Source organism: Emydura macquarii, unplaced genomic scaffold (genome assembly GCF_026122565.2).
Source record: "Emydura macquarii macquarii isolate MOO-44397 ecotype Brisbane River unplaced genomic scaffold, CSIRO-AGI_Emac_v2 contig_306, whole genome shotgun sequence".
Lineage (NCBI taxonomy): Eukaryota > Metazoa > Chordata > Testudines > Chelidae > Emydura > Emydura macquarii.
Window position 1 is genome coordinate 3,481,401 of NW_027130443.1, and position 21,528 is coordinate 3,502,928.

Genomic DNA, 21,528 nt, shown 5'->3' on the forward strand with positions numbered 1-21,528 from the left:
GGCACCTGCTTACACAGTAATACCAAAGCAGAACACTTGAACTCTGAAGCATGATTTTGTTTTATTTACCTTGATGTATTTACCATTAACTTTTGAGATCTCTTGTCAGTGATGTTTATGATCATTGTCATTTTCTTGTATTTCCCACTCCTGTTCTCACTGGGGACAAGGCATGTTTTTGCTGATCTGTTTTTTTCAAAAATCAGTTACCGAAGATTCACATCTCATTAACTAATTTCAAATGCCAGAGTTTCCAAGGTACAATCTATGTTCCTAATAAAGGAACTGTGTTTCTTAAAGAGCAGAATAAACTACAGGACTGTAAGTTGAATGGTTAGAAAGAACTAAGGTTTGATCTAAGTGTAACGATAGAATTTGTAACACTGAAGGCAGATTTCCAGGTAACCTGAAAGATGCTTGCAAAATTCTGTTGGAATCTAGTTAATGGAAATAAAAATCATTTAATCTCTCATAAAAGAATTGCAGGAACAAAAAATTGCCTGCTCTGTGCTGGGAATTTGGCCTGGCATCTGCTGTCATTACTTGCTTTAGTAATTTTGCATGTAAAGCTTATTGAAACCCTAACCCACCAGACACACCACACCCTCATGCACCACTTCATGTACCCCATGCCTTCACCAGTCACGCCACACGCCCCCTATGCACCTGCCAGCCACAGCATGCCACCACCAGCCATGCCATGCCTTCACCAGCCATGCCACACCCTCCAGTGTCCCCCCCCAACCACACCTGTGCTGCCCACCCTGCTAGCCAGGGCCCTAGCCAGGTTGCCACACACAAGGCTTTCCTGGCTCTGCACCGGGTGATTTGCAAACCCTCCTTGGCTTGTTGACCCTGGGCGGGTGAGTGGGGACATGGTAGCGCCAACATGCCACCCTGACTGACCAGACATGTGGGTTTAGTGTTAACACAAATAAACAGCAGGGGCTAAATCTGCTGACCCCTCCACACTCCGCCCCATCTCTCTGTGCCACACACCCAGCCCCCTCCAGGCCAGTCTGTCTCCCCCATCCCCTGCCCCTACTCCCCATGTGCCAGCCCCACCCTGACACATCCTGCCCCTCTCCCTGGGTGCCAGCCTGACCCACTCGGACTCCAGTTTTGTGCCACACAGGGACGACCCTGGCTCTGTGTGTGTGGGAGCGTCTCCCCTATAATGAAGGGTGCCAGAGGCTGGGCCCGGTTCCTGGCTCCTCGGTTTCTATGCCGAAGGTCCCAGGTTCCAGCCCAGCTGAAAGCTGTGGTTCCTGTATTTACATGTGGCCAGGGTTTGTCACACACAACCACCCTTCGTGGCCAGGGACCAAGTTCAGTGCTTGGCCCTGATCCACGGACAATCCGGTCAGGTCAGGGTGACCTTGGCTGTGGAGCAGCGTGTATCTTAGTCTTGGCCAGGCTTGCGAGGGCCCAGTCCGCAACTCAACACCATTTCTGTGTGTGTCTGGAACACACCAACCTCCTGGCGCCGGATCCGACCCACTGCAGCGCCCCGGGGACTGTTCTAGGCAGAACCGATGGGTCTGGGGGAGCAGAGAAACCACAGGGGGCAAACGGGTGGCAGAGTCACTGTGTCAAGCGCTCTGCAGTTGGGTATAGGTCGAAGAGCCGGTTGGATGGCCCCGTTCCCACCTTGCAGCACAACGTCTCCCCAGCTCAGCTCTGTCCATCCTCCCAACAGAGCTGAACATGTGAGCAGCTGAAAAGCTTCGCTCCTGGATGAACAACAATGGGGGAAGGAGGGGCAAGGAAAGAACTGGACTTGCACACAACCCCTGGGATGGGAGGAGAATGGGGGACCCTGAGATGGGGGGAAGGGGAAACAGAGACCCATTAGCATGGGGGGAACCCCTGGCAAGGGGGAAGATTGGGTAATTCCAGTATGAGGAGAATGAGGGAATGGGGAAAGAGGGAAATTGGGGTGTATACAGAGCCCCGGCCATGTGAGGGAGAATGGGGGGAAATACAGCATCCCTGCTGAGGGTCAGCTTGAGGGACCCTGGCATGGGGGCATAAAAGAATGGGGGCACACAGAGCCTCTGGTGGGGGGAGAATAGGGGACCCTGGAATGGGGGATGGCCAAAAGAACCTCTGGCAGAGGGGAGACTGGGGGGCTGCAGGAAGCCCCTGAAATTGAGGAGAATGGGAGGGTGGCACCCAGGGAGCTTGTGTGGGGCATGGAGGGATGCAGAGTGCCTGCAAGGTGTGCAATGGGCACAGCCCACACAGGATGCCAGTTGTGCGATCCACGGGTGTATATTGTGTTTGTATCGCTGAGTCCAGCTGCGCCTGGGCCTGTCTAGCAAAGGGCAGCATGGGGTGTAAACACCTCCCCCCCGAGCTCAGACTGCATCTCTGCGGTGGGCTGGACAGACTCACGCTGACTCACTGAGAATGGTGCCCAGAACCTTTCCACGCAGACTAACTGCCCAGTTGGAGGCTGCTCTGGCAACTCTGCCTGCATTCAATCTGCCTGGTGAGCTGCTAGAAATAGCCATCAGGGACAAACCCGGGCCTTCCCGCTGTTTGCAAATCGCTCCCAGGACTTTCCGCTGTTTCCAAAGCCTACGTTCTGAAGGTCCAGCTTCTCAACGTTATTTGGGTACCTAAAGAAAACCCCTGATGGGATTTTCAGAAACTCCTAAATCACTTAGGACCAGTTTTTTAAAAGTATTTAGGTGCCTAAATCCCATTGATGCCCATGAAAGCTAGGTTTCGAAATACCTTTACAAATCTGGTTTCAGGCAGGAAAAAAAAAAACTTGATACATCTGCTGAGGTCACCAGCTCCGTTCCATTGCTGGCCATCGTGGAATCAACCCTAAAGCCGGACCAGGAAGGAAAGGCTCTCACACTTCCTCCAAGCTCCCATGGAAACTCCCCGGCTTGCTGCCTCTGATTGCTGCCTTAAGGGAAAGTCACTTCCTGAAAAACAGAAGATGTTCAAGGATCTATATTGATTGTGATGATGCCCATCACCATAGCATCTGGGCATCTCATAAAGGCAAATGAATTTATCCCCCCATAGCGGATGGAGTGCGTCCCTCCGAAGTGGAGTGTTACACTAAACATGTGAACTGACGAGCAGTCTAGAGATATGCCGTGTGCAGAGTGAGAGCAAAGGGGCAGCTAACGACGCTAGCTGAATGGCTGGGCCGTGGTGGGCACTCACCCCTGGATTGCCCCCTTGTGTCAAAGCTGGTGTGTGCACAGCCTGGTGCACAACTGCGGGTGCGTCCTGCCCCAGTTTCCTCTAACGGTTTTTCATTGAGTTCAACGAGGCTTTTATGCCGTGAACCTGCCCCTTCAGCGGCCCAATTTATTTCATCAACGGCTGAATGGATATGCAAGCAAACCTGCGCCCCACCCTCCAAGGTGGGGGTGGGTGACATGCAAGTTAATCTTCATCGGTTTGTCCGAACTGAGCCCACCCATCTCCTCCATCCAGGCTCTCCACCAGCAAGACCCTCTTTTGTGGGACCCCTCTTCTGCCGCCTTCTCTGGTGCACCCGGTCCTCTGTGGGGGCCGGTGCCGAGGAAGGACAGAGCGTGGGCGTGGAGTGGGAGGCGGATGGAAGGAGCAGTCCTTATGCTTGAGGGAGCACAGGCTCTGTGGTTGTCCCAGGCTCTTGCACATTCATGGCTCAGGAGAAACGGCTCCATGCAACCTCCTCCATCCCTACACAACGGGCCAACCCCTCCTGGAACTACTGGAATCTGCGGGGCAGGCAATGGCGCGTGCAGACTCATTCCCTTTTCATTACGGGGCTGCTCCGTTCTTTTACTCACAGTTCACTGATTCTTACTAACCCTTTCTCCGCTATTACCCAAAAGTCTTCTGCACGGGAGTTGCTTCCAGAGCTTGCGTCCACTTGGGATAGTTCCCAGCTGCGAGCAGCGTGTTGCATTTTGCTCGTTGTCCCATGTCCTAGCACAAAGCCTGTGTATAAACCAGCTTTGCACGGGCTGAGAATTTCTTGCCTAAGTCAGAGAAGGGAATTTGGCACCCAGCATGCAAAGCTCTGACTACCTTGCTCCAGGAGGGAAATTTTGCCAGGCCCCGAGCTCTGGCTGCCACCCTGCCCTAATTAATAAACATCACGTCTCATCAGAGGCTTAGACTCAACTCCCGCCCACGGCAGCATAGCACATGCAGCAACGCTCTGGAGAAGAGCAAGCCAGAAGAGGCCAAGGAGACATCCTGCCTTCCCAGGGCTGGCCGGCAGAAGCACCAGTAGAGCTGGCCCAGCAGGCTGCCGGATAACGTTTTGCTGCTCCTCTCAGCAGGAGCAACACGTGAGCTACTTCTGCCGCTGGTTTGCATGTGCTCTGGATGGGAAGGATTTTGCATTCCTGCCGGCTTACACTCCAGCCTCACCCGTTTCCTGCCCCTTCTCCCCCCGCCCCAATGTCTATGATGCGTTCTGCAGCCTCTTATACGAGGGTGTGGCAGCCGCTCTGTGAGTCACGGCAGGGACCCGTCTTTGACTCATGGCTCTGTCCCCAGACACCTGCATCACTTGAGCAGCCACGAGCATGCTCCTTTTACTTCCTTGCATGCCCCAGTGCCAGGCACCAGAGGCAGGGTCCAGCCCAGAAGAGAAGAAGCAATAGGGATGGCAATGCTGCTATAGGCCAAAGAGCCTGCTCCAAAGCCTTCGACGCCTCATGTGGCTTTACCTGGAAATGGAGGTAGGGGCGAGCATGTCCTGAATTCCAGTGAGGTGAGTGGTAGAGAGCTAAGCCTGGGACATGCCTTAAAGGGACATGCTCAAGATTTTAACAATCCTCAACGGAGAGTCCACTTCCTTACCTGTGTTGCTAATATCACTTTACAGCAATAACACCGAAAAACCTGATCTAGTTTTTATGCTGTGTGTTTCCTTTTCACATTTCACTCTGCTTGGCTAGGAAAGCTGATCGGCTCCATTTCTCTTTCTAGGACTGAGAAACTGGTACCAACGGTGTCTTTTTGTTTCCCAGCTATGACACTGCCCCCTGAGGAATCTTGTGATCACAGGGTGACCGCAGAAGGGGAAAATAATGGTGCAAAGATAGTTTGTGTGCAGCTGTGCAAGAATTATGATTTTTTCTGGGTAATATGCCTTTAAGTGTCTGAGATGATGGAGCTGTCCCCAGAAGGCAGCTGTCATCCTAAATTCAGTTCAGATGCAGACTTTCTTATTTGTTCTCCTGTCGTCCTTTCAATTAACCTAAACTTAAACATCATTCAGACTGACAGGGCATAGCTCCGGTCTATGCTAACAATGCTGACGTTCATTAAAATCATAAGTAGTGCAAATAAACAAATGAATTCAAAACTTGTGAGTTGCCAAGTTCCGGGAACTTGCAAAATATCTGGGGTGTAAACCACGCCAAGTAGCTCCAGATCTGTCCTTTACTGTTTTGCTTTAAAAGCTAAAAGAAATGCAGAACGCTGGTGCGAGAACAATGCAAAAGCAAAACGAAAGCAAGCACTGAAGTTTTAGAAAATCCCCACATTTAAGTTCTCTCCTACTATATTGGCTTGGCCTTATAGCATGTCCTGCTTGAAGAATCTCAGTGTTACTAACTGGCAGGATTTTAGTTTGACTTCACAATATTTGGCGTTTTTCTTACATCCCTAGCTCCTGGAGTCGGAGGATTATGTGAGAATCTCATCTTTCATTTTTAAAACAAGTGTGACAGGGTTAGACCTGATGGCTACAGGAGAGTAGTAGAGGGGGTCTATATTAGCCCCAGAATGAACAAATCCCTGTTCCCTGGGTGATCCAGCTGGGGCCACTCTGGGGCAATTAGGCCAATTAAGCCAGCTGAGGCCAATCAAGGAGCTTGCCCCAGCAGTTAAAAGCCTCCCTGTCAGGCAGACAGGGGCAGCTGGAAGGGAGTTAAGAGAAGGAGCAGAGCGGTGTGGCTACAGGACTTGGAGCAACCACTGCCACCTAGTACAGCCCCAGAGGTACCAGAGATGAGAGGGGGGGTACCTGTCTGGCTAAGGCCAGGGACCCAAGGCACAGGCCTGAGGGAGAACCCCTCCCCACCCAGTTTCAGGAAGCAGATGGCGAGCAGTGGGGCCAAAGAGAGGTGACCCAGGGAAGGGAGTGAGTCATGGACTTTTGAAGACTACTCCACACAAGGTCCCTGGGTCGGGGCCTGGGGCAGAGGGCGGGACCGGGCCCCCCCCCTGCTCCCACCCAGGCATGCCATAGGCATAGCTGAAGAGGACACAGTACCCACAAGAGGGCTAAACTAGCTGCCCGCGCCACACAAGGCATATATTTAACAGGGAGCTCAATTAACCATTGGATCAATTTCCCAAGATTTGTGGTGGATTCTCTATCCCTGGCAATTTTTAAAAGTAGATTGGATGTTTCTCTAAAAAATCTGCTGTAGAATTATTATGGGGAAGCTCTTTGGCCTGTGCCATACAGGAGCCCAGACTCACTAGGGGTACGTCTACACTGCTGGGGCTGTGCCGGCACTGCAGGATCGATTGAGCAGGCAGTGGAGATCCGCTCCATCGATCCTGGAAGCGCTCTCCGATCGACTCCGTAAATCCACCCCCGCAAAAAGCGTAAGGCTGCGTTGACCGGAGGGCACTTCCCGTCCGTGCAGCACAGTGGGGACACTGCGGTAATTGAAAGTTAGTAACTCGCTGGGAGATACACAAGCTACGCTATGTAGCATGCGTATCTCCCATCGATGGCCACTGGCAGTGTAGACCAGGCCTACGTGAGCCCAATGGTCCCTTCTGGTCTTGGAATCTCTGAAAGTTTCCAGCCCTTGTGATTGCAGAGAAGAGCCTGAAAATGTGCTTTGAGTGTAAGTAAAGGCTCAGAAACCAGAACGCAAAGCAGAGGACCCCAAACTTGCTATTTTCAACCACTCTTGTGATTTCTGGGGCCTGACTCATGACGTGTGACTCACGCGAGCAGCCAATAACTGAACCCTACGGTTAATAGCAGTGAATAAGAAACCCAGTGCGGGGGGGTGTGTGTCTGTTTTGTTTTTCAGCGGGGTTTGGCTTGTGCAGGTCACCGGTTTCACAGGCTGTGTGAGGGAAGGGCTGACCTGGAGCTGCCGCTATTCAGCCTGGGTGCCTACAAACTCCGCCAGGCATGCTTGCTAGTTCTGGAGCCAATGGCGCTGTGCAGCCACCTCGCTGCTCTTATCGGCGCCACCACTTCCTGCTCCTGAACGGCCTCATTTTTCAAGAGCCTGGGCAGGAGCAAAGGGCTATTCCAGCCTCTCCCCCAGGCCAGGACACAGAGCGGGCTGGGTGTCAGGGGAGCAATCCCGAGTTGTCTGAAAGCCCAGTGGCTAGAGTGCTTCAAAGGGGCAGGGCAGGGGTGCGGTTTGGGGCTAAGCATTCGGCCCAGCTAAGCGGGGAGGTGTAGAGAAGGTGCCGAGAGAACAGCCCCCCCATTGGCTGTCCTGCCACATGCGCCTCTGAAACAGACAGCGCCCACCGTGAGCGTGCGCACACACACACACACACGCACCCAGCCCGGAGAGCCCCGCAGAGGGGAGTCACCGAGGGTTTGCGGGGTTAGCGTAGGGAGTGAGGAGAGTCAGGCTGGGCTGGGGCTGGATCCCCACGCTGGGGTTGCAGGCGTGGGAATTCCTGGGGGGGTTGCAGGACGTGGATGCAGTACTGGGAGGGCTGGAGTACACAGGAGAAGGAGGTGCCAGGCAGGGAAGGTGGGAGCTCAGAGAAGAACCCCCCTCACCTTCTCAACAGGACCGGTGAGCCTTGGCAGATGCTCCACTGCCTCATTCAGGCCCGGGTTACCCTGAAGCCACCCAGCACCTCCGTGATGAGCTGCAGGGGCAGCGCCTCCCTTCCCCCGCCACCCATCCCTTCCGCCCCAAGCAAGTTTCAGGTTGTTTCAGTCCCAGGCTGACTCAGGTTGTCATGTTCTGCTCACATCTCAAATCGGCTTGAGATTTCTCTGTCCTGCTGATTTAGCATCATTTCCGAATGTCGCTAACGTGCTATTTACCCCGTAAACATGCCGCTTCCTCTGCCAGGCTGTTAATGAAGAAGTTAATGAGACCAGACCTGCCCCGATCCCTGCAGAGCACACCGGACTCACGGCTGCCACGCACACCAATGTGCAGCGTGGGTGACAGCACTCACGACCGCCGTCACGACCCAGACACGTCCGCTGATGCTTTATTAAAGCCCAGGGCCAAATCCTGCTGGTAGAGGTAGAAGCAGCCAAAACAAGGACATGGGGGGGGAGATAAAATGGGGCATAGCCAGAGCTACCCCTGCCCCAGCACCCCAGACCCAGAACTGTGAGGGGAGACACCATACTCTGAGGGCACTAGGTCTCAGGGGTGCCTCTTCTCCCCCCACCATTGGGCCGTGGGGAGAAGCTGCAGAGAGGAACCAGCCAGCTAGCGGTTCTATCCGGACGGGACAGAAGCCACCAAAGCAGGGACATTTGGGCGGTAAAGAACTTTCTCCTGCCCTGTGCTGACTGGGGATTTGCTCCAACCTTCCTCCTCCCTCGCAGCCCCTTCACCTCAGCTTCACTCCACCCCGAGAGCAGAGGGCCCGCAAGCAGAGCCCAGCCAGCTGAAGGCAGCCAGAGACATGCCAGCGGAGATGCGAAAGGGGCGCAGCACGTCAGAGGAGTGACGCGTGTTCTGTCCACACCTGGCTGGGGTCACAGACCCCATAGGTCAGCTCACAAGGATGTTGAGTCAGTGGGACAGGGCATGTGCCAGGCTGAAACAAATGCTAATGGATGGCGTGTCCTGAGGACGACCAGCCAGGAGAGCTACTGACACTCCAACGTGATGCCTCGGAGACAGGACTGGGGGCAGGCCCTGTCAGAGACCGAACAGGGGTGTCTGCAAGCCGAGAAAGAGCTTCTGGCTGTGGTCTTTGGAGTGAAGCGATTCCAGCCACACACCGATGGCCACCCAGCACTAGTGCAGCCAGACCACAGAGCCGTAGAGCCCATCGTGGCCAAGCCCTGCTTAGCACCCTAAAGAGACTGCAGCGCATCTTGGTGCGACTCCAGCGCTAGCCTGTAGAGAGAGAGAGCAGGTGCTGCCCAGGATGATGACTGGTGTTAGCTGAAACCCAGCAGGGCGAATATACCCAGCCCCAGCAAGTGGGGGAAGGGGATCAGGACATGGAATCCGTTAACACGCTGTCCTGTCTCCCACTTTCAACAGCAAAGCTGATGGAAAGCCAAGAGGCTACGGAAAAGGCCACCCAGCTTCAGGCAGTCCAGGGAGTGACCCTAGCAGCATGGCCAGAAGACAAAAGCCAAGTAGCGGTAGGAGCGGAGCCATATTTCCAAATTCAACAGGAGCTGAGTGTGCAGGATGGAATCCCTAGGCGGGTGCAGGGCCTGGGACGAAGCCAGGACCTTGACAGCAGCCGCCCGCCTCCTGGCCGGTTCCATAACAAAGCCGGGACCCTGATGGCAACCACCCACCTCCCACCCTGGTCCTGGCACGAAGCGTGGGGCCCCCCAAAACATGGGGTCTGGGGTGGTTGCCCCCATTTGCCATAGCCTAGGGACGGCTCTGGGAATTGTATTTTGAGGACAAAGGCCTGTTGTTCCTGCTTCATTACGTAAGGATGTCAGGCAAACAGTATCTGCCTCACCCCTGGGCACTGACAGCTGCCTGAGATGGGCTGGGGAGCGCGTTTACTGGCAGGGAATGAATATATACAACGCCACTCCTTGACAGAAGGGCGAGACACCTGCCGGTCCTGTGATAACCGCCAGCAGAGAGAGGCCGTTACCACATGAGCTGCCCACCTGGCTAAGGGAGCAGGTGGGAGAGAAGTCGCTTCCCTTCGAGGGAAAGCAGCGTTTGATCGCAGTGGATACTGTTCAGAATTGTGGGAGGTCGAGGCCCTGCCTGACCTTGCAAGATGTGGCCTTCATCTTGTGTCCCCAGGGACACCCTACACCCAAGGGGGGGCAGGGAGGAGCCAGTGGCCTGGTTCCAACCCCATGGAGCAGAGCCAGCGGGGAGAGTTTGCTGCATCCTTTGACGTTACGGCACAGCAGGCGCAGACCCACTCTGCAGGGGGGAGTTTCAGGAGTTCGGCGTGTAGAGATGAGGCTTGCTTATGCTTCTATAGCAAGGAGGTGTTGAAATGTGAGTAGGCCCCAAAATCCATTTCCTAAAAATAGGCTTGACAATAGTCGAGTGAGGCCTGGTGAAACAGGAGTCAAGTGAAGTGAGACAAGTCAGAGGCAAGTTAAAAATAAGTGAGGCCTTAACCCCGGGTCGTGGTGTAAAGAAGTTTTGGCCCTAAGTGTTTTTTCCAAGTGTTGAAAAGAAAATGTTAATGTTTTGCAGAATGCTGGCTCTGTGGACAGCCGTTGGTAAGGCATTGAGACAGATGATGCTTAGAAAGGAACTTAATGTTCAACAGCCAGTAAACCAGTAACAAATATTTAATTATGGTAAAAAGGTGGATTTAATGCTAATTAATTAAGGGGCGTTATTATAATTCATTATAAAAAGGGGAGCATCCTCATTTTAGTTTGGGCGCACCCATCCCCCACCAAGGTACACTCTGAGAAAGGACTGACTCCTCCCTCAGGGACTGATCACACCTCACATGCATCGTTTCATCTCCGGATGTGACTATCAGCGCGGCGTGTGGTTATAGTGTGAGGCCTGTTTGCTTAATTCACTAATGTATAGTCAATAAAGCTTTTAATTCGATCACTCATTGTGTCATTCACCGGCCTCCACTAAATTAAACTGTGTGTAACCAGCCTAGAGGCTCGAACCTAAAAAAATTCAGTTTGGTTTTATTTCTTATTTTTCAGTTACTAATTGGGAAGACGCAGAATCAAAGGTTGCAGCAATCCTGGAGGAGACCCTCCCGGAGTGATCACTGGGTCTCCACAGCATCCTCCCAACCTGGAGCTGTGCATTGTGGGAGAAATTCACTTTCCCACTAAGCAGCGCATAGCTCTTGGTGTGGCCTTCTGCAGAGGGGTGAATTTCACCCAGAATCTGCACCGCCAACCCCAGGCATTCAAAATCACAAAACTGGCATGAAAATCATGAGATTAAAAAAAAAGAAAAAAATTCTGGGTGCTTTTATTTTGTTTTGCTTTCTGGTGTTTGAACTGCTGAGATTCACATTTTCCAGCTTTTCTCTGAAACCAAGAGGGCCAGAAACTCCCTTTAAAAAAAAAAAAAGGCATGTAGTCACATGACTGCAGGAGCTGGGGCTTTAGGAGAAATACCAACTATAGTGATGCTAAAATGTAAGTGTCAGCAACACTGCTTAATGCATAATTTGTGTAGACAGAAATCAGTGAAATTCAATTAAACTTCAGTGCTAACTATGGACCCTCTGGTTCAATAGCAAACAACAATATAATACCCAGGGCACATGGAACTTTCCCACATCACCCAGTCTTCTTTCTTAGGGTGCACAGATGAGACAGCATCTCTCTGCTCACGGCACCGCTGGGTGTAGTAACTAGATAGCAATGCTTATCTTTTCTCCAGCCAAACCTGCATTTCAAGTCCATGTAAAATATGGGCATGTGACAGAGTGCTGGGCAGCAACCCCTTAGCCAGCCCCAGTTAAGTGAGGTAAATTGGTCCTGGCTAGGGACACCTGTACCTGATTTGTGAAGGGGAAGCAGCTGTCTGCCTAATTAGCCAGGGGCTATATACAGGCCCAGGTCAAAGTAGCAAAGGGGGAGCAGAGGTTCAGCTGCTGGAAGTGGAGATGGCCTTGGTGTAAGAAGGTGGTGGGACTTGCATGCTGCAAATAAATTGCATTGGTGACTGTTAAATCAGAGGTTCTTGGAGTCATTTGTGACCAGGTGAGTGGCTGAAGCAGAGGTACTGTAGTGGAGAACCTTTACAGGGCTGGGGAGAGACATGTTGAGCTGCCTTGTCTTTGCTTAGACATCAAAGAACCATTCAGTGTTTCTTGTAGGATAATTTAGATTTGTCAGCTCTTTGGGGTAGGGACTGTCTTTTTATTTGTACAGCACCTAGCACACCAGGGGCTTGGTCTCTGGCTGGGGCTACTAGGTGCCATGGTACTACAAACAAGAAATGATGACTGGAGAAGACTCAGTGTGGTGGGTCAGTTGTGGCATTAGGCACAAAGGACTCAGCTGTTTACTAGAGAGCAAAAGTCTGGAGAAATTCTGTGGTGACTTAAAATTGTGCAACACTTCTCCTCTGAGCAGAGAGCTGTCTTCTGATGAGTCAGAGGACACGTTGCCTGTGCTGGGCAGTGTAAACAGCTCTGGCTTCAAGTCACTTATTCTCCTGGTTCCTAGACTTCCTTCCAGGTGTGGGGCCTGTAATGGGGCACCCAAGTCTCTGTGCAAGGCAGATGGGTAATGGGCTAGCTACTGAAGGCCTGGTTACTGCCAATAGAGCAGCAAGAAGGCCTCCAGGAAGGTTTAAAAAGAGCCTGTTCCTGTGACCTGAGCAATGCTGAGGAGAGCAGATGTGAAGCTCTCTGTGTGGGAGAGATGGTTAGCTAAGGCCAGGGACTGGGGAAGAGTGGTGCCAGGCAGTTCCCCTGGTGGAAGGGGGAGTTATGTTGCTTTATGCATGGTTTGGACTTTGTGTGCCCTAGAAGTGGTAGAACTGTAAGATCTAGCAGGAGAGCTGGCTTTCTGCAACCCAGAAGGCTTTGGAAGGTGGGCAGAGCAGTGAAAGACCTGCTGGGAAACTGAGGCTGAGCGGCTGTTGCCCTGTGCATTGTGGGGTGGGGCTTGCGGGTTGTTTTCATGCAATTTGTGTTTACACAGCTGTTGAAGTCAAGGGTGTGAGGCTGGGTGTTTTTAACCCTTCAGGAGCTGCGGGACGGGCATTGTACAAGTCCATGGGAGAACCAGGCAGCCCTTGCCAGTGGGTGCAGCCTGCCAGTGTCTGATCTATAGTCTTCAACGGGCCACAGCGGTGAAGGGGAGAGTCAGGAAGGCCCCATCCCCCCTCCCTTGCAGCACATCTGGTCACTGGAGGTGTTTGATAGAAGTGGTGAGTTAGAGTTCAGTAAACAAGTGGTGCTGTGCTAATGCACAGAAGCTGAAGCTGGCCCTGTCTGTAGGAGGCGTGTTCACACGCTCTTTCTCTCACAGAGCTGGGAAGAGCACTTTTCCTTACAGAGAAAACCAAAGCAATGGGGGATCTGGTATGTCTTTGCTTAGCCCAAGGATGTGGCTTCTTGGGGGGCGTTCTGCATGGCCCAGCTGTTGCCGGGCTGCAGGCGCTCTGTGGACCCAGCCCAAAGCTTGGGTTTCCATCTGCAGACGTAATAAGAGCCTGAAGTGTTTGGCAGACCAAAGCAGCTCTGTTCGGGTTTAGAAATGTGGCCCCAGAGGGCAGGCGGTGAGATCTGGAGAAGGCTTGCTCATGGGGTGCTGTCTACCCCAAGAACCTATAGGACTGGAAAGAACTCTTTTCTCAGCCCCAGCTCTGAGAAGGCTTGACTGGGATTTCCTGGGCCTGTTCTGGGAGCGCTGCAGGCTCGTCTGTGTTTCCGGCTAAGGGGACCACAGTCGGTAATGCTCATTCAGTCTGCCGTCTTGGCAGCCTCTGCTCTGCGCCTCTTGTTCCCTTTTATAACTGCTCCTGCTTGCCACCTGTCAGCGCTGGACATGTGGTCTGACAGGCACTGGGGCCTTTCCCCAAATGCAGCCCTATTAACTCATCCAGGCAGAACCATCCTGTCCAGCAAGGAGGGAAAGTGAAATAAGCCGGGAGACGCACAGAACAGAGACAGACACTACATCACAGGGTCCTGGTGAGAGGCTCTGAGGGGGCTGGGGAGGGCAGCACTTCTACAGCCATAGTGCTGGGTGCAGGAAACCTCTATTTTAAACCCTCTATTAATTGCATACTTCAATAACACCGCCTTTCCAAGAGTAGCCCGGGCCCGCAGACACGAGTCTGCCACGGCCGGGAGAGGGATTCTGACAACGCAGACGGCAGAGAAAGCAACAGATCTGTTCTTTGCAAATGCTCCGGGGGCAAGGAGAAAGCGTGTAGGGTGATTGGCTTAGAAAGCAGGGCCCTAGGGTTAGGGGCAGCAGAGGTGGGTTCAATCCCCAATCTGCCAGCGTTGTGGTAGATTCTCCATCCCTGGCAATCTTTAACTCAATATAGGATGTCTTTCTAAAAGATCTACTCTAGTTCAAACAGTTCAGATTATTTTAGGGCAGGTCTCTGGTCCGTGTTCTATGGGATGTCAGACCAGATATCACAGTGGTCTCTTCTGACTTTAGAATCTGTTAAACGTGTATTTTTTCTATGAATTAAGAGTGCGAATCTGCAAACACCCATTTTGCTTAATGCTGTGGGACCAGCTCTTACTGCCAGAGGAAGCCCATTGGCTGTGAGTTGCTCACCAACTACATGGAGCAGCATGGCATAGTTAGCAAAAGGCTCCAAGCCCCAGCCATGAGGCTGTGGCTGTTAACCCATACAACTCACTGGTGCAGTGAGGAACCAGGAATGAAAACTAACAGCCCATGTGATCAATTGCCCGGCAGAAGCAGCTCTCACCCTTTCTTCCTCCCAAACAGGAGAGGATTTTTCACCATCTTTTTTCTTTCTAATTAACTAGAGGAATATTCAGAGCCTTCCAGAACAGCTCAGTTGTTCCCAGTGTGGGACAATTCCTCTTCCAAAGAGTCCTATTGTGGTCATCTTTGTCACAACCGGAGATCGAGCATTTACAAGGCAAAGTGTGGCTTTACGTACCACACATGGGTACACCAAGAAACCCGCACACTCCTTGGCGGGTGTGTTGTGTCTCTGCCTGGGATCCCACTAGGTACCTACACCCAGCTCTAGCAGTCTGGCACCAGCTGTGTTGACGAGATGGAAAGCAGAGCATCATCAGCGTCCTGACAACGCCATAGTTCATCCCATCTCCGCCTCCTCTGAGGGCTTTGCACAGGCTGTGAACAGTCAAGGGCTCAGGTCTGCGCCCTGTGTGATTCCATCACTCAGGGTACATCTGCACGGCAATCAGCGGTGTGACTGCAGCACGTACAGACGTACCTGGGCTAGCAGCAGTGAAGCTGACAGCAGGGGCTGTGCAACCCTGTCTGGGACCCTGAGCCGTATTCAAGCAGCTAGTCCTGCGAGTCCTGGGGAGGGGGGACCTGACACAGCCCTCGGAGAACCTTCGGAAAGGAAGGAGCAGAGCAGACCTACCATGATTCCCGCACCCTGGCCTGGTCTTGCCGTCAGGCCAGCACCACCTGGAAGGACATGGGCTCTGCAAGAAACTCTAGCAGATTACGGTCCCTTGTGCTCATTCATTCTGTTTTACGCCAAGAGGGGAAACAGCCCCTTGTTTGCCTTTGGTTCACACAGGTGAAGGCTCTGCAGGGGTCTCCAGCCCTGCGCTGAGACATGCACACGGGGCTCAGTTCTCCCCTCACATGCCCTTGAGTTACACCACTGCAGCCCCATTGACATCAGTAGAGCTACTCCTGGTCCCACCACCTGAGTGAGGAGAAGGTCAGGACACACCAGGAAGGCCCCCGGGAATCCTGCTTCTCTGGATGTTACTCCAGTCCATCTCTGTGGTTCTTACTCAGCCCACCCCAGCTGGGAGTGTTTGCACAGCTTGGAAGGACCTTTCCATGCCTGAAGGAGGTTCATTTTCTGGACACTTCTGCTCCAGAGGCCTAAAAATAGTCTGCTGGCTGGGGAGAGAGATGTCCCGCTGTGCAACAGGAGAACAAACGCTGAGCCCTGTGAACAATGGCTGGGGCTGGATCCACACTGGCGCTGGGGGCTGGAGCCGGATGGTTGCATTCTGCTGGCATGGGGGAAGTGAATGTGCACTGATGCTGTAGAGGGCAAGGAGGAGCCAATTCATGGTGGCATCAGCCAAGCCAATTAGTAGGGGCTCTATTGCTTTCTGCAGCGTGTGAGCATCTTCTCTTTTTAGGAAAAAATAAAGATTTTCAACCCACCCAAGTGACTGGGCCAGTAATTCCTCACCCCTTAGCAGTTTTCCCTTCCAAATCCCTTAGCAGCTTTGCAAATCTCATCCCTAGCTCTTCTAACTGCAAGGATCTTGTTCCGATGCTGGGTTGTGTCTGAAGGAATTACAGAAACTCTAGGGCCAAGTGTGGCCCCTCCCCTCCCATTCAGGCATGGACCAGGCTCCTGAGCCCTGCAGAACCACCACACAGCCAAACTGGCTGCGCAAGGTGATTGCACCCAGACAGAAGCAGGGTTTAATAGTGGTGCGACTGTGCAACCCCCCAGGCCTGAAACCCCAGAGAGGGGAGACACAGGGCCACCCGCTACCACCAAAGCCAGTGGGCAGCTACACGGGATAACATCCCGTTGCTGAGCTGGAGGGTGGGGGAAAGGGATATTTTTCCCTTGGAGGCCCATTAGATTCTCTGTGCAAAGCACTTCTGTGAGGTGTGAGCTCCAAAGAGAAGGAGGGGGGGGACTCCTCCCAGTAGAGCATTGGCTTGCAAGCTTGAAGATGGCTCTTTAAATGTCAGGTTAACCCTTTCCTTGTAGCACTTCCAACAACCCCTCCCAAGCCCCGTTTCAAAGAGGGGGTGTTCATTTTAGCTCCTTCCACACCCGTCAGCCATCCCCTCACTTCTATTGTGATTCATGTTGCAAAAAATGAAAGAGGAAACTGAGGTTACAGAAAATCGTTTGCATTAATGGCCCAAATCCCACAGTGCCGTACTTTTCATTTCCTGCATAGCAGGCATCATGATTGAGCGGCGCACCGCTTATTTAAATTGACTGCATTTCTTTCCTTCATTACAAATGGACTTTTATGCTGAAAAGAAATTGCTTCCCCTTGAGCAACTGGCTGCGTGGCTGCTTCTCTTCTCTCCCCCCCCCACCCGCTCTCCTCTTTACTTGCCTTGCAGTATGGTTCTGGTACAAGACGCTGTATTGTTTGGATTGAGGTTGTTGCTAACTCACATTTCCATGTGGGCTGTAGTCTCCCTTTCGCACTAGCAGAGCTCGCTGGAGGGCAAAGCCAGGTCTTCAAAAGGGAGACTTTAGGGAGGTATAAATACAAGAGAAAAATATATATATTTTCATATATATATATATATATATATATTTTTTTTTTTTTTAATGAATCGGGAAACTTAGTCACGTGCTTGTTAATGTCTGAGGTCCGTTAGCAGCACACTGAACATCTTTGCTGGGCCAGTTTATAGGAACTTGTAGTGAGCTGGATGGCAGAATCTCTCATTTAGGAAGGCTCTGGTGTTTTGTAACTTCCAAAACTCCGCACTGCAGGAAGCTTTGTCCATGGGCCAGGATACATGGGGAGAATAAGAGCGTAATAATAATCCCTAGCTGTTATTTAGCACTTCTCATCAGGACTTTGCAAAGGAGGTCAGTACTTTACAGAGGAGGAAATAGGCCCAGAAAGAAGTGACTGGTAGCACTGACTGTTACCAAGGTTGTCTTTTCATTGTAAGACCCTGTTTGCTTGCTTATAACGCTGTCAAACTTTAATCATTTGGGCTAAAACTTTCCATGCCAGGTGTCTGCCCCAGGCTGATTTTTTTTTCTCTTCATTTCGTGCGGGACAATTCAGCCATTTCTGAGAATAGGAGTTAAGGAAAACAATTCTGGTGATCTTTTCTTTGAAGTGCTCTAGCTCCCCCATGCTTTCAAGCAGGTAGGTGAAGTGAACTCTGGCAAGGAGATGGCCTGTGAGTTAAAGATAGGCCTGCTGCTGTACCAGGGAAAAATCTGCCCATATTTGGTCCTAAGCCTTTGAAAAATTGCAGTTTCACATGCTCAGCGGAGACTTGCTAGAACTCAGCAGTGATTCCGTCATCTCTGAGCATGCTCCAGCTCCAGGCCAGGGGTGAGCAGCATTTTCCCTGCAATGGCAGCTCTGGGCTGCTCGTGGTCTAAGTCTGAGCCCCAGAATTAAGAGCAACGAGGCTGTCTGCTCCCCTTATCTGAGCACAGCCTCTGTACAGGAGAGAGCTGCTGATTCAAATGCAGAGAGGACAAGAGCCAGACCCAGGGCAGAGGGGAAGTTTAGTGGGACAAGGAGCTGGTGGAAGACTGGGACTGGAAGGGAGGGAAGAAGCAGACAGGGAGTTGGGGTGGGGAATACTGGGACCGGCTGGGTAAGGAGCCTGGGACTGGGAGCAGGGTGGGGCTGAGATCAGATGAGGAGTCAGGTGGGGGACTGGGAATGGCTGGGCAAAGAGATGGGGACTAGGAACGGTGGGGGAGGCAGAGTTACGGTTGCACAGGGAACCTGAACTCTGGCATTCCCTACTTGGGCAGTGTTTGCCTTTGCAAGCTGAGTAGTATCCTGTTACCATAGCTTGTGTGTGCAATGCAGTACCTGGGAGGGCGGGGGGCCCAGCGAGGTTCCATTGTATTAATGGAAAGCAAGGAATAACCCTGGAACACGGCCCTGACGACGGCCTGTTAGTGGGGCTAACGCTCTCTCCAGCTTGACATGAAGCTTGTTTAGGCTGAGTTACCATCAAACTGCCCTCGACTTGTAGCACCCACAGGCTCCCTTTATGGTTGGTTGTTGGACTGGCCTGTGAGGCTCCGTCCGTGGGCTCCAATCCACAAATCCCCTGAGGATGGGCCTGGAGACTCGAAACCCTTCACTTCCTCTCGGGCCCAATTCACATTTAATTAGATACTAGTAAATGGAATAGCTCCAACAAGAGAGAGCGCCGAAGACAGGTCCTGCAGCTGGGGGGTTTGGGCCCTTGCCTGGCCTGGAGCAGACCCAACTTTAAGTCCCTGCCCTGAATCAGGTCCTCCATCTGGGTCTCCCACGCCTCCGGTGAGAGCTGTGCTACTGGTTATTCTGCAGTGGATGTCTCTGGACTCTGTTTTATGGTTTAAAAATTCCAAAGGTCATTTTCATTCCACAAGGTACATCTCCGTAGGGCACCACGGCATGCGGCAGAGCTTTGTGGCGGCTGTAACCTGCTGCCGGGGCTGGGCAGGGTCCAGAATGTGGGAGGCACAATGGGAGCCTAGAGCCACCTTTGCCCCTTAGCCGCTGCGCTGTGCCTCCTGCCCTGCCACCGGGGCCGGTACGCTGCCCCTGCCCACTGCATCTGGGACCCTCTGCCCCACTGGGTGTGGTGCTGCAAGTGCTTCTCGTGAAGGGACTGAACGCCTGGGCTGTTTGGCTAGAAAACAGTCTCTCTGTGGAGGCCAACAGACTGGATTTATCGTCACCTGTGCAGGACACCTCTGGGTCTGGTCTCTGGATGTCTGGCAAACTCTAAGCTCCTGGGGTTGGATTCTGGACAGACGGGAGAGCTCATCCTTCATTGCTGCCCTGCAGATCACATGAACGGGACATGTCTTCACTCCAGGGAAGAATTGCAGCCTGGCAACATTCCTTCTGACCAACTCCCAGACGGAAACGAGAGCCTGGACTTTTGCTTCTCTGAGGCTGGTGTTTTGTGGGAGAAGGAGGAAGCAGCGCGAATGGAGATGGCAGATCCCATGGGAAGAAAGCACATCCAGGCTAGTGGTTGCCAGCTTGGTTACTCTAGTAACTGTATCCATAGTGATGGAGCTCAGTCACCTTGGTAGTTAAATGAACATATTGCAGACTGTCTTACAGCTGGGCAAAATCTGCAGGTAAGGGGCTTTTCCGCACACATTAATGATAGTGAGTCACTCAGATACTGCAGTAATGGGGGCTGCCTAAGAAGTGTTGTCCCAAGCGGTTAACCAATACGTGGGGCTTTGCAGGGTTGTTTCCCTTCAGAGGTCATATGGATGATACGAGTCAGATCTATTCTTTGGTGCCATCCTATTTATTCACAAAGACTGTGCCCAGAGTCCTCTTCCCCTGCACACAATAGGAACAAACAATTTCAGGCCGTTTCCTTGCTCAGGAATTCCCAAGCCTGCCTTTCTAGCCAGTCCTGTGCTCCAAGGAGCTCTGTCTCACTGCTCTGTCTCAGTGTGATGTCTTCTCTCGCCGGCTTTATCCTCAACACACACAGCTTGTCAAACAATCCCCTAGCCTCTGCATTTGCAACCAGTCACAAGGAAACCCCTCAGACCACTCAGCTTACCCTGCTCAGGTTTTGCCATATGGCCCAGTGTCTTGAGCGGTAGCCACCTACTGTTTCCAGCTATCGCTACATAAAGGGGCATTTAATTGCTGCTTCCATTTAACCTGAAAGAAGGATGCTGAGCCCGTCCATCAGCTTTAACCAGGTCTGTAGCTGACTCTAGAGCAAAGCTCTCCTTGATGGCAGCTATTAACACCTAAGAGCAAGAAAGAAATCGCACAATGCTGCAGTGTTGGGCTGCAGACACATTAGGGGAGCAGTTTCTTGAATCCTTGCTCATGCTCTAGGGGACACCAGAGCTGAGACTGGGACCCTTTTTCACACCCATGGACTGCGTTCAACAGCAGCTGGAGCAAAAATGAACAGGGACAAGCACCAAGAAATACAGAGGGAGCTGTGAGGGTGTCTCTCTCCTGCTTTGCCAAGGGGAATGCAATGCCTGATCCCCTGGGCACCGTAGACATACTAGGGATGTCTATCTGTCAGGTGCCGCTAGACTGATTAAGCTGCAATAGGAAGATTCCTAAGCTGTCAGCAGTGGGTTTTGGGGTGCTGAGGTTGGTGGGTATGGGGGGGGGGGCTGGGTGATCACATTAATGATCCCAGTTCACCCCATGCTGTTGGTTACAATACCTTGCCATGGCACTTGTTCCCCTGCCCAGAGCTGGGCTGCTGCTGGGGGCAGATGTGTGCAGGGGCAGAGGGAAGGTGAAATGTTGACCCCACTGATTACCCCAGAATGAACTCCATGGAGCATTGTCTGGTGCATTGTTCCTATAACGCCCTTGAGTGGCACTTACTGACATGAACATGGGGGATTCCCCGTTTGAAGCTCAAAGCCCCTGTGAAAGCAGCAGTTATCTGGATCATCTGCAGCTCAGGGGTGGGGGGATGAGATCTATGGCAAAGAGGCAAACGTATCCAGTGGCATGGGGGACCCTAGAGTCCTTAATGTGGTCACTCTGCATTGGTTATGCACAGTCACTGCCGGGCTGTTTTTAGGGGCACTGGGGGGCTCGTGAAGCACCAGGGCTCCTGGACCATTCAGCACTTGCTGGCGATACATCCCCAGAAGGGAAGCTGGGTGTGTGGGGAGATGGACCCAGCTGGGCTGCTGTCCAGGGAAGGTTACTATGCAGGCGGAAGGGCTGAGAGGACAGGCTGGCACTGGAAGTGCCATCCTGGGGAGACGCTGCCACCTCTTCAGGTGCATCTCTAGCCCCACTCTCTGTAGTGTCTGAGCACCACGTAAACGTCCGCAAAGTGACCCCCAGCTCCTGGGAGTAGGGTCTCCACCCGAGAGCCACAGAGCTGGAAAGTGACTTTCCCCACGTTGCTCAGGGAGTGTGGCAGAGCTTGGAACTGAACCCGGCTCTTTTGTGTCTCAGTTCAGTGCCTCAGCCGGACGCCCTGTCCAGCACTGTGCAGCGCGGCAGAGG

At 52.6% G+C, this 21,528-nt stretch overlaps 1 long non-coding RNA gene across 2 annotated transcripts in view; it reads left to right on the forward strand.

The window, feature by feature from the left end:
• Positions 1 to 5,900: 5,900 nt before the first annotated feature.
• Positions 5,901 to 21,528, forward strand: part of LOC137159002 (uncharacterized) — a 29,675-nt gene continuing 14,047 nt past the window's right edge. The window contains exons 1-2 of one of the 2 annotated variants that reach the window (XR_010921518.1): positions 5,901 to 5,976; positions 19,244 to 19,646. This is a non-coding gene — a long non-coding RNA (uncharacterized lncRNA). Of the gene's footprint in view, positions 5,977 to 11,729; positions 11,852 to 19,243; positions 19,647 to 21,528 lie in introns of those variants that run through there. The other variant, XR_010921519.1, reaches the window with a different exon arrangement.